Here is a 20,112-nt window from a genome sequence, read left to right as displayed (position 1 = left end):
ACCTCTTTTAAAAAGCATCAGGGCCCAAGGTCATGCAAGAATGATAGGTCAGAATCAGGAGCTAAACTTCACTCTTAGGCTTAGACAGTGGACTACACTCCTCCCCTCCCAGCTGAAGTGCCTCCAAAGGGGTTTTGGAAAACTTCATGTCACAAGCAAAAGCTTCCTGAAGATGCTTTCCCTCTCCTGCTTACAATGCAATTTTGGTGGTAGACATTATTTGTGATCTCCTTTTGTAGTGGCTTGTATGAAGTCTGGAAGTTCCCAGGGAGAGAGCGGTTAGATACTTGTAAAAATGAGTGTGGAAATGGGGGAAGGTCTCTACCTTCATTTTAAGTACTGTGGCTTGTCAAGGACTCCGTTCCCAGCTGACAGAGGCACTAGATGAGTCTCCATGCAACTCCATTCCCAACTGAGCTAATGGGGCCGAAGGTTTGCTATCTTTATTCCCAGCTGTCGATAAAGAAAACAGTTTGTGTCCGTTGCTGCCATCTATTCATGGGCATTCAGAAAGTACAGATGGATTCTTTCCCCATACAGAACTAAAGCCAAGACTTTGGTTTATTGTAGATAAAGAAAATGATAAATTCTTCTTTGTTTAGATTATACAATTTTCACATCTGGAGTATAAAATGTGTGTGCAGCGGTGGCACTGCAAAACCTGGGCTATCCTTTTGTATTTGAAGGCTTCTACTTTTTTTGGGGGGAATGCATAATTTTGCCCTTGGTATGGGATCTCTTTGCTAAAAATACTGGGGTGAAGAGCCACCCAAGGGTGGCTTGTGAAAGGGTTTAGAGAGAGCTCCTGCTATGTCCTCCTGGACACAAAGACAAGTCTGGCTGACACCTTTGAGAAACAACAGTGCGTTTCCACATGTCTCTTTTGCATAATCTGTGATATCTGAATTAAGTTTCATGACATATTAACGCTTTGAATCTAAGTTAATACACTGTGTTGTATAATACATTATGTATGACTTGGGCATCAATTGTGCTGGAGCATCAGTGGCCACAGACTTGAAAATGTCTTTTTCAGTGACAGAAATCCTAAAAAATACTGAAACTAAATTCCATTGGCATAATTTTATTTTGTATTCCTTATGCCATTACAACACCTTTTACTTGCAAAACCACTCGTATTCAAGCCATCTCGCTTCCTCTTCTCTCCTCCATGTACTTGTCACAAAGTCCCCATTCCGCATCCTTCATATTACAAATATTCCCATGGTGCTGCATGGTAATTTGCGTTTGTAACATCACAAGTGTTAGGATTATGCTAGCGTTGCTGAGCCTGGGCACTACAATGTGAAAAAGAACAATGATGAGCATTAACATTTATAATAATGATGTGCTACAAAGAAGAGTAAAAAACCAAAAGAAAACAAACCCCTGTGCATTTTGTTTTTTCTTCTTGTATATTTGTATTTCATGCTTCCAAACACAGCTAAAATACAGCTTGCTTTATCAGAAGTTGTCTTGTAAACTATACATTGGTCTGACATCGGATACAGTATATATATATAGGCAAATATGCAGTCAGAGGTTTATTGGTCTTAATATAACTCATCTTAAGCCTGATTACTTTGTTTCAAAATTAGACTCTTGGAACATATTAATTATGGACATATCCCCAGACAAGATGGCTTTCCATGGGGGATTTCTGCCCTAAACTCTGATTAGTGTTAATAGGAGCTATCCATGTAAACTCCTAGAGGACCAAAAAGAGAAATAATTTTCTGCTAGCTATATTTTACTTTTAGGGTTTTAGAACGATACCGAAGTGTTCTGGGAGTGAAATAGAGTTTCTGGAGTTCAATAAAGTGCTTGATGGTGCTAATCCAGAACCTTTCCTCTCTGCGGTGGATTCTAGATTGGATAAAAGCACATTAGAATACTACACACAAAATTGCATATTTTTAAGTTTATATATAAAAACAATACTCCTTTTTGTTTGGTTGAGTGGTTTTATTGTTGTTTTTGTTTTCTAACCTGAATTAGACATTAGGGATTATCTGTTTGTTTTTTTTTTTCCCTGGGAGCACTGGACTGAGGAATGCTGGTATTATAAAAATAATATCTACGTGACCTGATGTTGTATATACTAATTATCCATTTGTCATGATTCTCCCACCTTGGATTACTCAGGAAAAAATCATCTAATTTGGAATTAGCAGCAGGAACAATTTTCAGACAGAGGCGGTGGCTTGTGCTAGAAGCTAGATAAACTTAAAGATTATTGGGCTTGTGTTGACTGGGGCTTCTGGGCTCTAGTGTAAGGTAAGCATACAATAATTAAAATAGTTTCTTAGTGATGGAGAATTTACTGTGTCTTTTGACAATTCATTTCGGTAGCTAATTATACTTAAAGTGTGCTTTTTATCTCCAGATTGAACTTGCAAATATCGGATTCTGTTGTGTGTCTGCCCACTAATTTAGAGTCTTCTGAAATATCTTCTTCTTGTCTAGTCCCTTAAAGATTATAATCTTCTCTTTGAAGCAAAACACATTTAGTTCAGTGTCTCATTGGAGGGAGCCTTTTTTTTTTCCTCAGACCTAAATCATTCTCATTGCTCTTCTCTGCACTCTTTCCAAGTTTATTTATTTATTTTTTTATTTTAATTAAAGGATTATAATTTTCCCAGAGGCTTGCCTGCTTTTTTCACAGAGATGTTATAGTTTGCTTGGCTTCATTCATGTTCCTGTCTGCGACTGTCCCCAGCTAAGCAAATGGTACCGATTTTTGTGCCTGCCCTCATGGAGGGAGGTCTGATGCCCTTGATGAACTAATGGAAAGAGCAGGCAGGTGTTATCCAGAATACAACCTAAAGGCTTTATTGTTTAACACCATTCAGAAACCGTACCCAGAAATAAAGTAGGATCTATTCCAAATGGTCGTGTCTATTCTTAGCAACAGCTAAATCTTATGATCACCATGGTAGACCCGTGTGACGGGAGGGCTGTGTTCCAGGGGTGAAGTGATAAGGCATGCATAATGTGAATGGGGGCACCTCAAGGAGGAGAAAACATGGCTTTCTGAATATAGAAAGGAAAATAATAAGGTGTAACATTTCTGCAGTTATCGAGGGGCTAGTACCCAAAATAGTAGTAACACAAGAAAAGTAATTCTGTCATTTTCTGCCAGTCTGCTCTCTACAAAGAACGCAAATGGAACTCTAGGATTAGACAAATGACGATGCTTTTAAAGCAGTGCACTGAAGGTGGTGGTTAAGCAGGTAAATAAATAAGAAATAAATAATGACTAAATAAGAAAAGTCATGGGCTTTTCACAAGGCAGCTCAGGAACTGACCATCCTCACCCAATCACTTCTGAGTCCTGCCAGCCCAGCTTCATGCAGGGGAGCTGTCTGAAATCTCTTGAACTCATTTATTCTTTTCCCTCCTGTCTTTCCAGAGTAGTTGAAAATTTCCTTTTTTTGTATCATTGTATTAATGAAAAGGAAGGAAACCTGGGTGGGGTGGGTGTGAGGGTGCCCAACAGAAGAGGAAAAAAAAGAAGAGAAAAAAGCTGACCACAGAGGCATGGAAAGAAATTCATGTTGAAAAGACGGTGGTGATGGAAAAAAGGAAGAGCATAACTGTGATCCCTCTGTCTGTGGATAATTTTCTTTCAAACAGGCTGTGACAAGGTATCTGAAGACAAAACATACTTCAAGTATTTGTTCTATTCCAGTTGCATATGAAGAATTGTTCAGGAAACCTTTACTTTCTTAATCTTCTTTGCCACTCCACAGTGTTGTGACAACACAGACACTATAGGGCATTATCCAGATCTTCTAGTACCTCTTTTGTACTAGGTTTTGTTGCAGTAAATGCATGTGTGCATCTTCAGCTTTTACTTCTGGTACAGAAATGATTTAAGCATCTTACTTGGCACCTCTCTTGATGTTTTCATTTGGTCCTCATTTAGGTAGGTTTCTGTTCATGATCAAAGTTTTATTTTAGTGAGGGCTAACAAACGGATGGTGCACAAACGCATCTAGGCCTTAAGTATCTTCTCTATGAATTTGCTGTGCTATGTTGTGAGCATATGTTATGGTGAGATACAGAGAAGCTAAACACTGACACTGCTCCAGAGTAACAGCGATAGCAAAAAGCTGTACAACTTTAAAACATCCCATGACATTCCCTTAAAGTACAGCTTTTTAGTATGAGTGGGCTGAGCCTTCCCTACTGTTTTATTTTTTTTTATCATTTTATTTGTTAAATAAGGTTGAATGTGCTGCAGGCTGAATTACTGTGGGTATCATCTCAAGAAGTGATCTCTGCAAAGACAGGCCCCAGAACGTTGCCTGATTTCCATAATGAGCTCTGGCTATTACAACTGAGTCTCTAAGAAGAGAGCACACGACAAATATCCACGGTATTAGGAAGGTGCTTAAAGTCTAACTTTTTTTTTAGTACAGTAACTTTTTAATAGTTACTGTAACCCTATTAAGTTGGGTGGTGCATGGTTTGGTTTCTTTTGGGAGGGGGAGATGGAACACACACACCACCACCCCCCCCCCCCCCCGCTTTAAAGCTTCATTAACAAAGAACTTTACTCAAGGAGGAGATGTTAATAAGTAATGGAACAAAGGCTCTGTTATAGAGATTAAATGTGCATGTGTCTAAGTACAAAGTTCGTGTTGCAAAGTGCAGCTGTTTCTCTGCTGGCAGCCCCGCAGCAGCCCCAGAGCGCCGGGTTCAAAGTCTGCCTGCTTTCCTGTGGCAGAGCTGACCGGGGCAAGGTCCGGCCGAAGTTCAGAGTTCAGTGTCTGAAGGCTCGCCGGCTTTGCCTGCCGCCCCATCTGACACGCTCGGGATAAGCAATAGTTGGTTTAAGATTATGAGTACAAAAAACAAAAACTTCCCGTTCTCTTTTCTGATGTGTCAGGTTTCATTAAAGAAGGAATGCTTTGGAAGGAGTCACTGAACTGTTTAAAAATAATGTGCTGTATAATAGAGCAACCTAACCAAACCCCACAGAAGGAACAGACTAGGAAAATGATGCACGCAGGAAATAGTGCCTGGTTCCGTTCCCCTTCCTCTTGAAATTTATTTAAATGCAGAAAAATGAAGTAAAAGAACTAATTCTTTATATACAAAGAGATAACACTGATCTCTCCTTTAAAAAAAAAAAAAAAAAAAAAAAGAGAAAAAGAAAAAAGCTAGTCCACGTTTCCTTTGTGTCACGATAACTCTGTTCCACACCATGGGGGGTGAAGAGAACTTCATACATCTGGATATCCTGCTTTAAAATCCCCCATTTTCTTCTCCTTCAAAGGCTTTTTCCGAAGCTAACCCCAACTTTCTTATTCAGAAGGGCTGCAAATCCCGCCTGTGCAGCTTTTTTGATTAGCTGTGGTCGTATCAAAGGCTGCTCTACCCAAGCACAGATCCTGAGTGAGAGCAGAGACTGGTGGCTGAGAGCAAAGGCTGGTACAAGCACCCTTGGAGGAATTTATATTTCGGGCAATGCTGTAGCTGTATTACAGACAGAGAAAAGTTTCCTATCTGTCACCACGTCCTTTCTCAAGGAAAGGATGGTAAACCATGGGTAGTAAACCAAGTCATCAGGGCTCAGAGCCGACGGTGTGCCACCGGTCTGAGCAGACTGCTGTCATATCGCTTCACTGAAAGGAAGAGACATCAGAGGTCTGCCCCATCACGGCTTCAGTTTCTCTGGGTTCGTTAAACTTAATCACTGAGAACCACAACTGAAAACAGGATTCAAGGAAGGACTGTAGTAGCCATGAGTTCTGGAACAAATAATTTGTGTGTTTAGATACATTGATTTTTTTTTTTTGCCTTCCTGCAAACATTTATGAGTCCATCAATCACCAGAAGAGCCTTTCTCTGATGACTTAGTCCCATCCTTTGGTTGTTACCCCTAACCTTTCACTTCTGAATAATGTACTTGAGAAGGCAACAGAGACCAAACAGGAGCCCATGGAGCTACAGTGAACACTCCAGACCATGGCTTGTAAGGGTTCAGATGGACACATGAGCTTTTTAGTGTTCCAAAAAAAAAAAGGAGGAGGGGGTGGAAGAAAAAAGGCAGCTAAGGTCAAAAGATCAAAAAAGATCAGTTATAATGGCTGAGCCCTTCCTGGGAGGATGTGGGGAAGAAGAAATAACAGGAACTGCACCTGTGCTGCTCCATTCCTGTCTGGCTGTCCTGGACTGTGGAAATTTGGGAGTATTCAGGGTTTTTTTTTGTCCTGTTACTCTTTGCTGTCTCCATGCAACCACTGTAGTGAACAGATCAAGTCACTGAGACAAACAGTAAATAGTAACACTGATAGCGCGTATCCATAACTAGTTAATTTGGTCTGTACTGATGCAAATCCCTGACGTACTCATTCCTGTGAGTAACAATTTGTGTCGCTCTCACTCCTGAAGTTCCACCTGAGTCTGCTTGTCACATTTTTGGCATCTCTTTGCTAGACCACCCTTAAAATCTTTGTTTCCTGAGAAACTATTCTCCCCAGCACTGTAGACTGCTGAAAACATACAAAAGGTGAGAAGATGATGAAATTAACTGGTGTACAACGCGTACATTGCTTAACTGCACTGGTAGAAGTTCTGCATATGATACAGCTCTGCTGGGTGGTAACTACAGGTTTGAGCCTTGGTTTGCCTCATCCAAAAAGATGGCCCTGTCAGTCTACTGTGAACTTTTTTCATTCTTCTCTCTTGGTACTGACCACATATTATTAATAATATATTTGCAGGGGAGGGTGTAATAGGAAGAATGAGAAGAGTCCCTATGGCCCTGTGGTTAGAAAGGTTGCATGGGCTAGGGTAGTAGGCTGAAGTTCAGGTACATAGTCCAAATCAAGCATAGCAGGAACTTGGACCAGGTTTGCAAGGTAGCAACTGTTCTGGTTGTTGGCTCCACTGAAGTAGATGGGTGAATGATTTTATCACTCCCTCTCTTGCCTTCTCCTCCCCCAATAGGACAGTCTTCTGTGCCCATGTCACCTGGCTTCAGTTAGAAATACAAGAAAAATTATTTGCAGCTCAAGTCTTTTTTTTTTTTGGTCTGGGTGCATCTGTTTTGTTTAAAATGATTTACGTTCTTTCTCAGCAGATAGTTTGAGAATCATCCCACCTGTTGCCTACCTGAACCAAGAACCAGACCCTGGAATAGAACTGTGCTGCTACTAGTTGGCTGCAGATATACTGGGATCCTAGTATTGAGAGAGACCTTACAGGTAAGTAAAAATCAGTTTATTCAAGAGGCTGAGGTCCTTAGAAAAGATGAGTGCTACTGCTATCTGCCCCTCTCAGAAAAAAAATCCTAGGAAAAGGGTGTGTGTATGCAAATATGACTTGCAGGTTTTTTTTATCTTGAACTAGTATCTTTCCACTAAGAATTTGTGTCTGTGAATTGTTTTCTTCTCAGTTTACACACTCCCCAGCCCCTGTTTTCTCCTCCCTTCAGGTAAGGCTATCAGAAAAGCCCTTCTTCGGTCTAGCTTCCCTCTTCTCATTCAAATTCAGATGTCTTAAGAAAATACAGAGGAATTTCCTTTGGCATGAATACTGGAAGAAAACAAAGAATAGTGCAAAATAGGATTAGCACAGCTCCCCTTGGGCTAGGGGTTTTTATTTGTTTCTGATTATTTTTTCGGGTTTGTTCTCCACTTCAGAAATTTTCTTTTCTGCGTGTGTACTGTACTCAGTCTCATCCACACTGCAGTGGTAGAGCAAGAGTCTGCAGCTGAAGTTTTACTGCTTTTTTCTGCTGGTGTAGTTAAGGCAAACCCTCCACCACCTCCTGCTTCTTCCTAATGCAGGCTGTATTCTATCAGTAAGATGGTGCTTGTACCGATACTTATGATGCTCTGTAAAGCAAATTGACATCTATTATTTGACGTCATATTTATGCAGTAAAACTCTGCACTAAGACTTTCAATAATTACTTAATTTCAAAAATCATATTTCAGATAAAAATGTATACTGAGTAAATGTTAAAGGCAGAAGAGATCTCTGGGTAGCTCACTACTTTATACGTTGGTAATAATTAAACTAATACACCTTCGCTTAGAGTAGTGGACACATGTGACAAAATTAGGAGGAAAGAGTGAATTAAAATGAAGCTATTTTTATAGGTATAAATATATATGCTGTCTAAGAACTTTGACAAACTTCTTTGAGTTGTTGAAATAGTAATGTTTTTTCCTTCCATTCAGGTTAAATATTTCGCTGGAAAGAACTTCAGGTTTTTGCGCTTCAGCCCTATAGTAGAGCCTACTCTATGTAAAATAATGATTGAAATGCCTGCTTTAAAAAATAAAAAACCCTGAGTAAAATCATCAGACTTGCTTACAACCTGTTAATTATGGCATAATATTGGTGAAAGGTTCAAATCTTTATTATGAAAGTACCTTGTTCTTTTTGGCCTTTGTCTGACACAAGATCTCCTAGGAAAACACAGATTTGTATTGCTTCTGCGTTAAGTGGAAGGCTCGTATGATCTTGTCTGTTGCCAGGATCTGGGCTCTGTTTTTCCTTCACTAAGAATGGAGCTCTACAGTTTATTGTGGAGATGCTGGTTTTAAATTCAGAGTTTAGGTTGTAGCAGAAACCTTTGGTTTACTGACATCTCAATTTCCAAAAAAATCTCAGTGAACTGCCATCTACAAGGGGAGTGATTTAAATATTGAATTATATTTTGATGGAAAATGAACAAAAGTAGAAGGATATTTAGTTAAACCAGAATTTATTTCTTGCCAGTGTTTCTTTTAGCTTACTCTTCTTTTCTTTAAGTCACTCTCGCACTCTGGGATTGATCCTTTGTTCCTGCCCTTGTTCCCCAAAGTGCTCCCTGCTTGACTATCAGTACAGACATGCAGTTTCCATCTGTGGAGAATTTTCTAACTTTTTAGTCATAACTGAAAATTTATGTGCTAAGTTCAATTCAATGAATTACATGACAAATCTGCAGCAATGCAGACGCCATCAGGGAGACAGAGAGACTGGCCGTCTGTCTTGCCAAGTATCTCAGCAGTCCTAGGACAGAATAAGCTTCCTAATGTGTGGCGTATGTGACAATGAGATGTGCTGACTTTTTGATATATACGTGTACAAAGTTCCCATTAAAGATTTTGTTTCTGAATGAGAGTTTGACGCAGCCGGGTGCTTTTGTATCTGTTAGAGACGGGAGAGGGAAGGGAAAACATCAGGGCATTTCAGTATGTTATCAGCCGTCCTGGTGGGCGGTGTGAAGTTCAAAAAGGAGCAAGTGTACTCGCAGCTTTTAGGGTGTGTGCCTGTATGTGTAGGGTATGTTCCATAATGCAATTTGAAGGATCACTGATTAGCTTTTGCTTATTTACATTAATTGGACTTAGACCTATATTATATTTTGTTATATTTATTCGTATTTCAAAACTTTGTGCTATTTTTTATGCTGAATATATAAAATCACTGTGCTTTTATTTCCCGTGTCCACAAGCAAACTCACTTCCTTGTAAGCAGATTAATTCTTTATTTTTCAGACAAAATAGGAACTTAATCTTTGGAAATATATTATTTCCAATTATTTCTGGTCTGGTCTGGCTGACCTATAGTCTGGTCTGGCTGAGAGACTGGTAGGTGCACATTACACAAACAACAGGTGTTCAAATTTATTGCTACATTTGATGAAACGCGTATACAAAAATCTCTGAGAATGCATCAAAGATTTAAAAATGTGTCTGATTTTTTTATTCATATCCCATTTAGCTCATTTTTAAATAACAGTGAAATTGTTTTGGTGTATTTGGTTTCAGTTATTATTGGCTGAAGAAGCGGAGACAAGATAAAATAATTCGTTATCTTCAATTACGTGTTGATTATTTTTTTTCTTTTTCCAGAAAAAGTCCTTGGATTAAATATAAGCCAATTGATTTTTCATGGATTTCTTCCGAGCCACAAGCTTTAGGTCAATGAGACTTTGATTTCTTTTTCAAAATACCAAATCAATTTATGTGAAGGATAGAGTGTAAGTTTTAATTTTAGTCTTAGTTTTCTATCTTTAATATGTTTTCTGAATGGACTCTTGTAGCCTGGAATACCAGTGATTCAGGGCTTGCTTACTTCGAGTAGAACCAGTAGTCAGTCACAGGTTGTGCAAGATTGCCATAGTTGAAATGAAACTGGTAGGGAAGGGGGTACATCTTTGGAAAAGAGGAAAAAACCTGGACCAGCTACTTATTAAATTTGCATCTTCTTATAATAAAATGATGCGGGCAGTTTAATTCTGACATTGCTTCAGGTCTCTGTCTTCTTTGGAATTCAGCGGGTGTCTCTGGGTACAGTCAGTGGGTCCGGTTTCTACAATGGGATGTTGATGTTTCCACAAAACTAAGCAGGTATCAACCCCTGAAACACTACCTGTATGCAAAAAGGGTAGCTTTCACATAAGGAGGGTAAAAACAATGTTGCAGTTTAAGCACTTTGTCTCCAGTTGTCTTTAGACTGCACTTTTCTGTGTTTGACATGCCTTTATTTTTTCCCTACTTTGCCACCGCCTTTCAGGGCAAGGAGCCAATGTAAAGAAGGTGGTTCTGAAAAACCCACCTTGTATTTCTTAAGCATCAGTTCAGCGAATGTTCCTTTGAGCTGCAAAGCCATTCTGATATCCAGGATTTTAGCCAAGGCAACAGGGCAAAACTCTTCTGTTGCAGAAAGAAAAAAAAAAAAAAAAAAAGGCAAAAAAAAAGCCAAGGGACTTTTAATGTTCAAGCAGAGATGATAGGACCTTGGCATACGAAAAACCCTGATGTAGTAAATCAAAGCAGGCTGTCTTGAGTGTAGTAATATTTTTATGCTAATAAATTAGTGTCATATGTGATTTGTCAATAAGATGTAGAATATGCTATGAAGGAAGTCAGACAATATTTTTCTTTTATGTAGAAAAATAGGGTGAGGTCATAGCAAAATCCTCAACGCGATTTTTTCTAAGAAAGATGTTGGTGGTCTGACCCACTGCACAATATTTGCATATTTAAATTCTTATGTGGCTAAGATATCTAAGATGGATTTAACCATTTAGATGAGTTTAATGAGAACTGTTATGGTAAGGAGCTGTACTGCTGTAGTGGAGAACACTTCGGTCCAGGGATGTGCAGCACTTATGAAGCAGTGGCTCCAAAACTTGCTTGAGCAGAGCTGTGCGTGTGGGTAGGGAGAAGCTCATGGCCCATTCCACCTTTCTTCTCATAGAGATGTACTTCACAGCTGCCACTTTCAACAAGAACTGCATGCCCAACTAGTAGAGACAGTAATGTGTCCATGACCATTCCCTCACACGTATACCAAACCGTGTCTGTGTACCTCAACCAACACAAACTCTCAAAACTCTCATGCTAATGTAGTGCAGACAAGAACTCTTGGCCCACAGCCATGCACAAACCAGAAGTGCTGTTTAAAGGGATGCGAGGCACCAGTCCTGAGGAACCACGGCAGGAAGGAATTGAACCTAGGCCTATGACTGTATTGGGACCAGTACTGTTTAATATCTTTATCAGTGACATAGACAGTGGTATTGAGTGCACCCTCAACAAGTTTGCAGATGATACCAAGCTGAGTGGTACGGTTGACACGCCTGAGGGACAGGATGCCATCCAGAGGTACCTGGACAAGCTTGAGAAGTGGGCCCATGTAAACCTCATGAGGTTTAACAAGGCCAAGTACAGGGTCCTGCATGTGGGTTGGGGAAACCCTCAGTGTCAATACAGGCTGGGGGATGAAGGGATTGACAGCAGCCCTGCAGAGAAGGACTTGGGGATACTGGTGGATGCAAAGCTGGACATGAGCCAGCAATGTGTACTCGCAGGCCAGAAAGCCAACCATATCCTTGGCTGCATCAAAAGAAATATGGCCAGCAGGTCAAGGGAGGTAATTCTGTCCCTCTACTTCATTTTGGTGAGACCTCACCTGGAGTACTGCATTCAGCTCTGGGGCCCCCAACATAAGAAGGACATGGACCTGTTGGAGCAAGTCCAGAGGAGGGCCATGAAGATGATCAGAGGGCTGGAGCGTCTCTCCAATGAGGACAGGCTGTGAGACAGTTGGGGTTGTTCAGCCTGGAGAAGAGAAGGCTCCAGGGAGACCTTACTGTGTCCTTTCAGTACTTAAAGGGGGCTTACAGGAAAGATGGGAACAAACTCCTTAGCAGGGCCTGTTGCGATAGGACAAGGGGTAATGGCTTTAAACTAAAAGAAGGAAGATTTAAACTAGATATAAGGAAGAAATTTTTCACAGTGAGGGTGGTGAAACACTGGAACTTGCTGCCCAGAGAGGTGGTAGATGCCCCATCCATGGAAACATTCAAGGCCATGTTGGACAGGGCTTTGAGCAATCTGATCTAGTTGCAGATGTCCCTGCTTATTGCAGGGGATGTTGGACTAGATGACCTTGAAAGGTCCCTTCCAACACAAACCATTCTATAAGGGTGCACTAAAGGGTGCAAATACAGGCCAGTCCTGTATGACCCTGCTGCTGGGTTGTTTTCTCCTGGCAGTGAGTTACTGCATCCCTCAACCCCAGTTGTGTACTGAGGCAGCAGTCCTTCATGTTGGTCACTATGTCAGCTCTCAAAAAAGCCATCCTTCAGGCTATACTCATCTCTGTTCTCCTCCACACAAACCCTTCAAACTCCAGTTGCAGCTAATTCCTTCTTCGCTTGCCTTAGATCTAGAAAACAGATGAAGCAGCGACTCTTTCCCCTGAACTTGGTCTAGTCCGACACATCAGACACACATTTCTTTCTCAAACTGCTTTTATATTCGCAATCAATTTTGTTCCATAAAGAATCTGCTGCTTTCCTTGAGACAACCTTGCACTTTTAAGGACTCATGGGAGTTACTGTGTCCCTGAGCATGCAAGGCCTTCATTTCTCCAAACTGTACAAGGATGGAGAGCTGCTCTCTCTTGTATGCTAGCAGTTCAGCAGAGTAAAGGCCTCTGACTTGGCAGGATGAAGTCCAAGGTAAAGGACACTTTTCATTGGGGAAATTGAAGGGGCCAGGATTTATTCTTTATCTTTTGATCTGTATTTTTCACGCATACAACCTTCCTTCACTGCTGCTTTGTGCATACAAAATTACAAGTGGAAGTCCCGTCCAGTCTGACCATTTGGCACCACTCTCTGCAGTGATAATAAAAAAAAAGCCTTAGGAAGGTCAAAGGCTTATCAAAATTAAAGACTCACTACTAGCGCAACTTTGATCTGTTTGTTTTAATTCATTTCTGCTTTTAACAGGTTTGGAAGTTGCATGCTAGCGCCCAATTTAAAAGTGGCATGTAGATGTAATGCCTCTGGAACTTGCTGGGCCAGCAACAGCAGAAATGGTAGCCTTCTATTAACCTACCTAACAGGCATGATACTGCGAAAAGAGTCTCCATCTCTCTCATCACCCAAACAATTTGGAAGGGTAGAAGGCTGGCTTATTTGCCATACTTTTCATGGAGAAATTTTCTGTGGCTGCAATTATCTTGATACAACAAGATAGTCTTCTATTGGCGCTTGCTTTACTACTCATTTGGATGTTCTTGTAGATATGTGTAAGGTATATGAATATGAAACTCTCTTATACCAAGAAGTTTTTAAGCTTTTCCCTCTCACTTTCAGGTCCTCAGTACCTCTTCTCAAAATCACAAGCATCAAAGAAGAACATGTTTAACCCAGAATCTGTAGTAAGACTAATTGCCACTGTGATGCAGAGATGGAGATTTATATGTGTGCACCCTCTGCAAGAGTATGTCTACTATAGCTGGCTTTTGGGTTTGTGAGAAACCAGGGGGAATTCTCTCTGCCAGTAACCGTGCCGGTCAGCCAATGCAGACTGTGTGTCTACCAGCATTGGGCTGTCCCATTTAGAGTATGATGAAAGCAAATATATGCTGCATGTACCATTCACACAAATACACCAACTGTCTTATCTTCACATTATCCTCTGTAGTAGTAAATCAGGTTCTCTGCAGTTTGGACACATTTTTAAGGGGTTAGCCAGAGCACATCAGCCAGTGACTCAGAAGCAGGTCTCCGAGGCAGAACCCAAGCACGTCCTTTCACTGTCATACTGTACATTTTTAGAGCCACCTCTGCATTGTGCCCTGTAGTTGTAGTTTCTTCTTGTAGGTTTGTAATTTCAGCTCTTGATTCCTGGGCAGATGATTATTCCTATCTCTGGCTGCTGACCCTTAGTTTGACTTTCTGGCTCCTGATTTTTGGCCATGAACATTCGGCTCCTTTCCCAGATCTGGACACGGGCCCTAACCTTTGGGCTGAATAGCCCATGCTCTGGTCTGTAATCCTAGAGGGCCAGCAGGTCATCTGTAGTAAACTGTACTCTAATTTATTGAATAACAAATGAAATTTAGCTGATAATTTGGGGGGGGGGGGGTTATGACAACTGCAGGTATTTATTTGTAACCTGGTCTTCTATTAGTATTTTGCAAGATTGCTAAATGTGAACTGCTCCTTTCCATTAGTTATTATATTGCATTTAATAGCCATTCTTTCTTCGGGGAGAATATAATCATATCTCAGCCAGTGGAGTGGGTGAGTGGGTGAACAGAACTGTTAACATATATATAAATTTCAAATGGTTGCTACAAGTCCAATAAATTACACAAGAAAAGGCAAAAGTGTCAGATTATTATGAATTTCCATTTCATTTTTATATGAAATATTACAAACATTATTGATATACTGTACACGTGGTCTGCTTTTTCTTCTGAGAGTTCATAATGCCATTCCATCGCACGTGACAGAAGAGTGTAAACATACACTCAAACATAGTCACTCAGACCTGTTATAGTCTTGTGACTGAAACTTGATGAAAATATGAGATACAAAGTTGACAAAGTATGAAGGAAAATTTCCAGATGAAAGAGGAAGAACTGAAGCTTATAATGTGTGTTAATGTTCAGGTGGAAGAAAGGTCAGGTTTCTTTGGCAGGAGAATTAATGGAGAATGAATACAAAGCTGAGTTGTAAAACGAACTTAAGTTAATACTTAATCAGCTACAAGTAATATAGAATAGGCGGTAAAGTGGATCTGAGTGAAAATAAAACTGCTCTTATATATAGTATATATATATTACAAAATCCCTGTGTATAAACAATGTAACATAGACACTTATATACACATGCTCAACAAAGAATAAAAATCACCAGATCTGAATGGATTTTATTTAATTTTGTTCATCAGCAATTCAGGGATAAAAATCCCTGTGTTGATGCACCGTTTTTGCTTTGTAATATTTGGATGGAGCTAGGTATCTAAAATCAAAGTAATATATGATCCATCTGCCCTGCTTCTATGTCAAAATATGTGATAGTTGTCAAGCTAGGATAAGTGTACTTTCTATTTTGCTTTAGCCTAAAAGCAAATTATAGGATGCTATTCATTGCTGTTCCATAGAAATGTGAAGCTTCCTTAATTTGAGAGCTGAAATCAAGGCCTATCAATATGGAGCTGCTTAGATTAACTTTTTTATTTAGTTTTACAAACATGCTTGCTAAACCCATCTCCTTCTACCTTTTGACAAGAGGAACTGTCCTTTACTAGAGTAATTTTCATGGAAATACATATTTATTTTTTCTGAAGGAGGGTAGCTCAAATAAGGGATAGTGAGATGTTTGTGGAATTCAGCTAATGGTGACTCATTGAGACTCTCCTTTGCTTAGTATAAGTGAAAAAGATGGTGGAAGAAGCAGATTTAGTGTATTGCTTTTGTGTGTTTCTTCCAAATTGGTCATGTATATTAACATGATTTTACATGGTTTCATTAAACTATCAGTTCAGAGAAAGAAATCCGGTGAAATAAAACAAGTGACTTCTTCCATTTGTTGTGAAGTTAAAATTTGTTAGTATGAAAAGCTAGAGCAGAACAGTAGGGCATAGCTTTTATCTAAACTGAGAATTCATATGGTGTAAAGCTCTGTAATGGAACTGCTTGTGAACTTGTGTGACATTCACCATGTGTAATGACATCCATTGGGTTTTTTTTTTTTAAATGGATTAAAAATGGAAAGTACTTCCAGTACTTCTTGGTAAGTACCAAGAAGTCAGATCCCTTGGTACCACAGACGTCCTTTCTTCATTACAGGCAGGTAGTTTCCATTTCCATTATTCATATTAGGTAGCATTTCATTTAAAGTCCCACCATTACTTAAAAAGCAAGATATTAATGAGAAATGTTACTGGAGTGCTGTCTTTTAATTTGATATTGTTCGATCCAGCTGTTTTAAAATTTCAAAGAATAAAGCTTCCATTACCTTACATCAGAGAAAATTTTTATAGGCAAGAATATCTAATTCTTGCCTAGTTTCCCTTGGTAGCCAATTGCTTTTCTTAAATCTTCGCTTCTAGGTTAATCCGCTTGCTTCACTTTAAATAACTTCTGTGATTCCTTGATATTCATACATTGCAGTTAGTTATATATAGATATTTTTCATACTACCCCCATCCACTTAGCTGGTGAGTAGACAAGTAATACATACTTAGCACTTCTACCTCATAAATCAGTCATTGTAGCTCCAAAATCAGTTACATTTTTTTCTTAAACTATCATTCAATACAAAGAGTCCATTATGTATGTCTGTGAATAACATATTAATTGTGTGGTTTAAGTTCATAAACAATGTTACACAATTAACTTCATAAAATTGCTCACTTTGAAAATTGTACAACTACATTTTCTGTAATAGCAGCTACAGGATGACAGCATTAAGCCAAGCACTGTCGCTCTGAATTCTCACCGATAAAGTAGAGGTGTCTTAAATGTGCAATTATGACAGAAAGAAAGTGTATTCCTTGTAACAGATTTATTCCTATAAGTACTTTTTAAAAGGTTTTCACCTTGTTTTGCATTGCCATGCACTAACAGTGTAAGGCAAGATTACTTCAGTGAATGGCCTTATTAATATAAAGTAACAACACTAAAGATTTTTTTTAAAAACTAGATTAAAAAAACCCAATATTTTTCACTGTGCTGTATTCTCTATCAGGTCGATTAAAAAAAGAAGAAAATAAAAATTCCTTCCCTGCTGATTTTGCTCTTTTGCGCTTGGCAAATACTGTTCATTTTCTCTTGGGATGGAGCTAGAGATGGAATGAATAGCAGGATCTACAAGAAAATAAAATACAAACGAAAAGGAAAAATGTGTATATGTTGATAATTATTTGTTTCAAATTAGAAGACTAAAGGAAGATCCAGATTCCATAGGTTAGGCGAGTGCTAAGGTCTCTAATGGAGGTATTCTTGCTGTATTACAGCGTGCGTAGATAAGGCAGAGAAAGAGTTGAAAAAGGCATTGCCCTACATTCAAATCTGGGAAACTGAGGCACAAAAAGATGAAGCAATTTGTCCAGTATTACAGAAGTCGGTATGAGAATCAGGAGTGTAAGCTCCTGCGTCCCCATTGAAGCTGATCTACAAGACTGTATTTATTCTATAATCTGGTTTTATGCTCTTATCTATTTAATCTTCCCCCCATACCAATTTTTATAAGTATGTCTCCACAGAGAACTCCAGCATAAGAAATGTTTCTGCAGATGAACCCTGAGGTTTTATAGTAACACTGTATAATCATTACGTGGGAGGTACTTGGAGTTAAAATGGTGCAAATTACCATTAGAAGTGAATCATTTCAGCACGGGGAAGTAAGGTTAGATATCAGCTTATTGCCGCCTTCCCCTCCTTCACCATCAACAGCAGTGGCTCCTAGGGCCTTACATAACCTTACATATGCTTCGCCAGATTGCTAGCTGGGGGGGGGACCCATGCACAACGAACACTCCCCTTTACCCCCCCTTCTGCTGTGATGGGGAGGAAAATCCTGAGGAGTCCCACTTGGGATTTTCCTGTGTAGCCTTCTGGGCATGGGAGATGTTGGTCTGGGCTTTGTGCCGCCGTGGGTGTAGGTATGTGGTGGTGGGCAAAGCCTCAGGAGGGAGGAGATGCTCTGGGGTTGAGCAGCCCCTGGCTGTGCTCCCCTCTTTCTAAGGGATGCTGCTAAGGAAAAGCTGTACGCAGGCTCCTTCCTACGCTCGCCCCGTGCCTCCCCTGTCCATTTTTCCCTGTTATTCATCTCTGAAAAAAGGGAATGGGTTAGCACCGCCCTCCTGTCACCAGGATATCTGCACGCAAGGGCTGCGTGGTCAAAAACAGTGTCTTACAGCCATCCTTAACCTCTGCTGCATAAAAATAAACGGGGGGGAAATTACCCCCTGGCTTATAGCTGTGGTGTAGAAAGACACTAAAATGAAAGCCCAGGTGTGGTGTTAATGGATTTGGTACCCTACTACACAAAGTAAAACACAGGCACTGTTTAGCGCAGTGCACTAGTTGTTTCACAGGTTATTTGTTTAAACTGAAGATTCTACCTCTGCCATACTGTACTGTATGTGAAACTCCAAATCTGCTACAGTTCCAGATTTATAAAAGAGCATTATATAGAATATAGGCCTATTAATTTTACAGTCTAATTTCTGATTAGATTTTACAGCACCTCTGATGAACTGCATAGATTTTACCCATTAAAAATGATGACAATTCAGTTCTGTCATTTTAAGTGGAATTAAACCCAGTATTGCCAAGTATGATAATATCCTATGAAAAAATGAACCAACAGTTATAAAAAAAAATTAAAAAAAAAAAAATCCAACCCCTTTTTATTTCTGTATAGGAAAAATCCGCTTGCCAAAACAGTGGGACTGTTACCTGTTAGTACAGTCAAGAGCCTGTGAGTCTGACAGCTGAAATCAACAGAAATACTCCATTCAGGCTGAGGAGGTTAAGTAACGTTTTCTAGCACAGCTGTGTTACACGTCTGTTGGCAATTAAAAGAGCCTGCTATAGCTGGTTAAGGAAAAGTTTAAAGTAAACTGTTTTCTATCAGAAAAGAATTTTGTTAAAAATTAAAATCTCTGCAATGTCTATACCTTGTTTTAGAGGAAACTAAAAAAAGTGGGATTTTGTTAAGAGGAAAAAAAAAATCAAACAGTGAAACAGCCTGTTCTTGACTTTTTTTTTTAGATGCAAACTTAAACAAACGTCCCCAAAACCAAAAATGGAAAAGTTGTAATACGAAAATAAAATTTCCATTTTCTTTACTGTCAATTTTAAATTTGGGGAAGGGGCTTATTCTGATTTGAAACAAAGCCAGATTCTGCAAACAGACATAAAAAGCATTCCCATGTGTGACATGACTTTCCATTTGCATTTGTAGATGCAAGGTGTATTTTTTAGCTCTTACTTGCTCCAGTAATCCTGTTGACTTCACTTGAAAAGAATGGCACATTTCCCACTAACTTTATTAGTGACAGGATTGGGCCTTGATGCAATACCTCATGTCACAGCAGCAAAACTTGTTGCCAATAGACTGTCTCAAGGGAGGAGATTTCCAGTAACTGCTCCCTGAGAACTATTCTAAAAATGCATCTTTTTTCTGTCCAGCCATCGGGATAATGATATACTCCATCCCTAAAGAGAGGGGCGCTAACTGAGCTGCATTGATGGCACCAGAGGTCCCTGCTGGCTTGTTCACTAAACAGAACTGGCAACTGACTCTGAAGATAAAAGTTCTTGACGTTTTTCCAAGCTGGTGGAATGGAGCTGAGTGACACTTAGAAATAAATAGAGGAGGGAATAGTATGATCGTGAATGACAGAGGAGCTTTCATGAAAGACTTCCATGGGGGAGATGTGGGATGTACTGTTCCAGGCTAGAGTCTAGGGGATTTGTTGACATTTGGATAACGTGCAAGTTTGCTACCACTAGTATGAAATGTAGAGGAAAAGAAAGGGCAAAATTCCAAATGAATTCTTTATTCCCTCTTAAATGGTTAAAAGCAAAATACAATGATATATGTCTTTCTTCCCTATAACTGACTCTCTACAAATTGCCAATCTCTTTGGAAATCTGTTAGAAGAATGTTCTCTCTCCTGACAAGGAAATGTACTTCATGCAAAACATTTGTCATTTGTCTGTTATTATAATTCATGATCTTATCCTTCGTTCTCTCGCTTGTTTAAGCAAACAGTAATAGTACTTTTAACCTGAGACTTCAAAGGTAAAAATATTGTGAAGAGGTCTCCATTCTTTTTC

Source organism: Numenius arquata, chromosome 1, assembly GCF_964106895.1.
Source record: "Numenius arquata chromosome 1, bNumArq3.hap1.1, whole genome shotgun sequence".
Lineage (NCBI taxonomy): Eukaryota > Metazoa > Chordata > Aves > Charadriiformes > Scolopacidae > Numenius > Numenius arquata.
The sequence above is the reverse complement of the archived record's forward strand: the minus strand, read 5'-3'. Positions refer to the sequence as shown.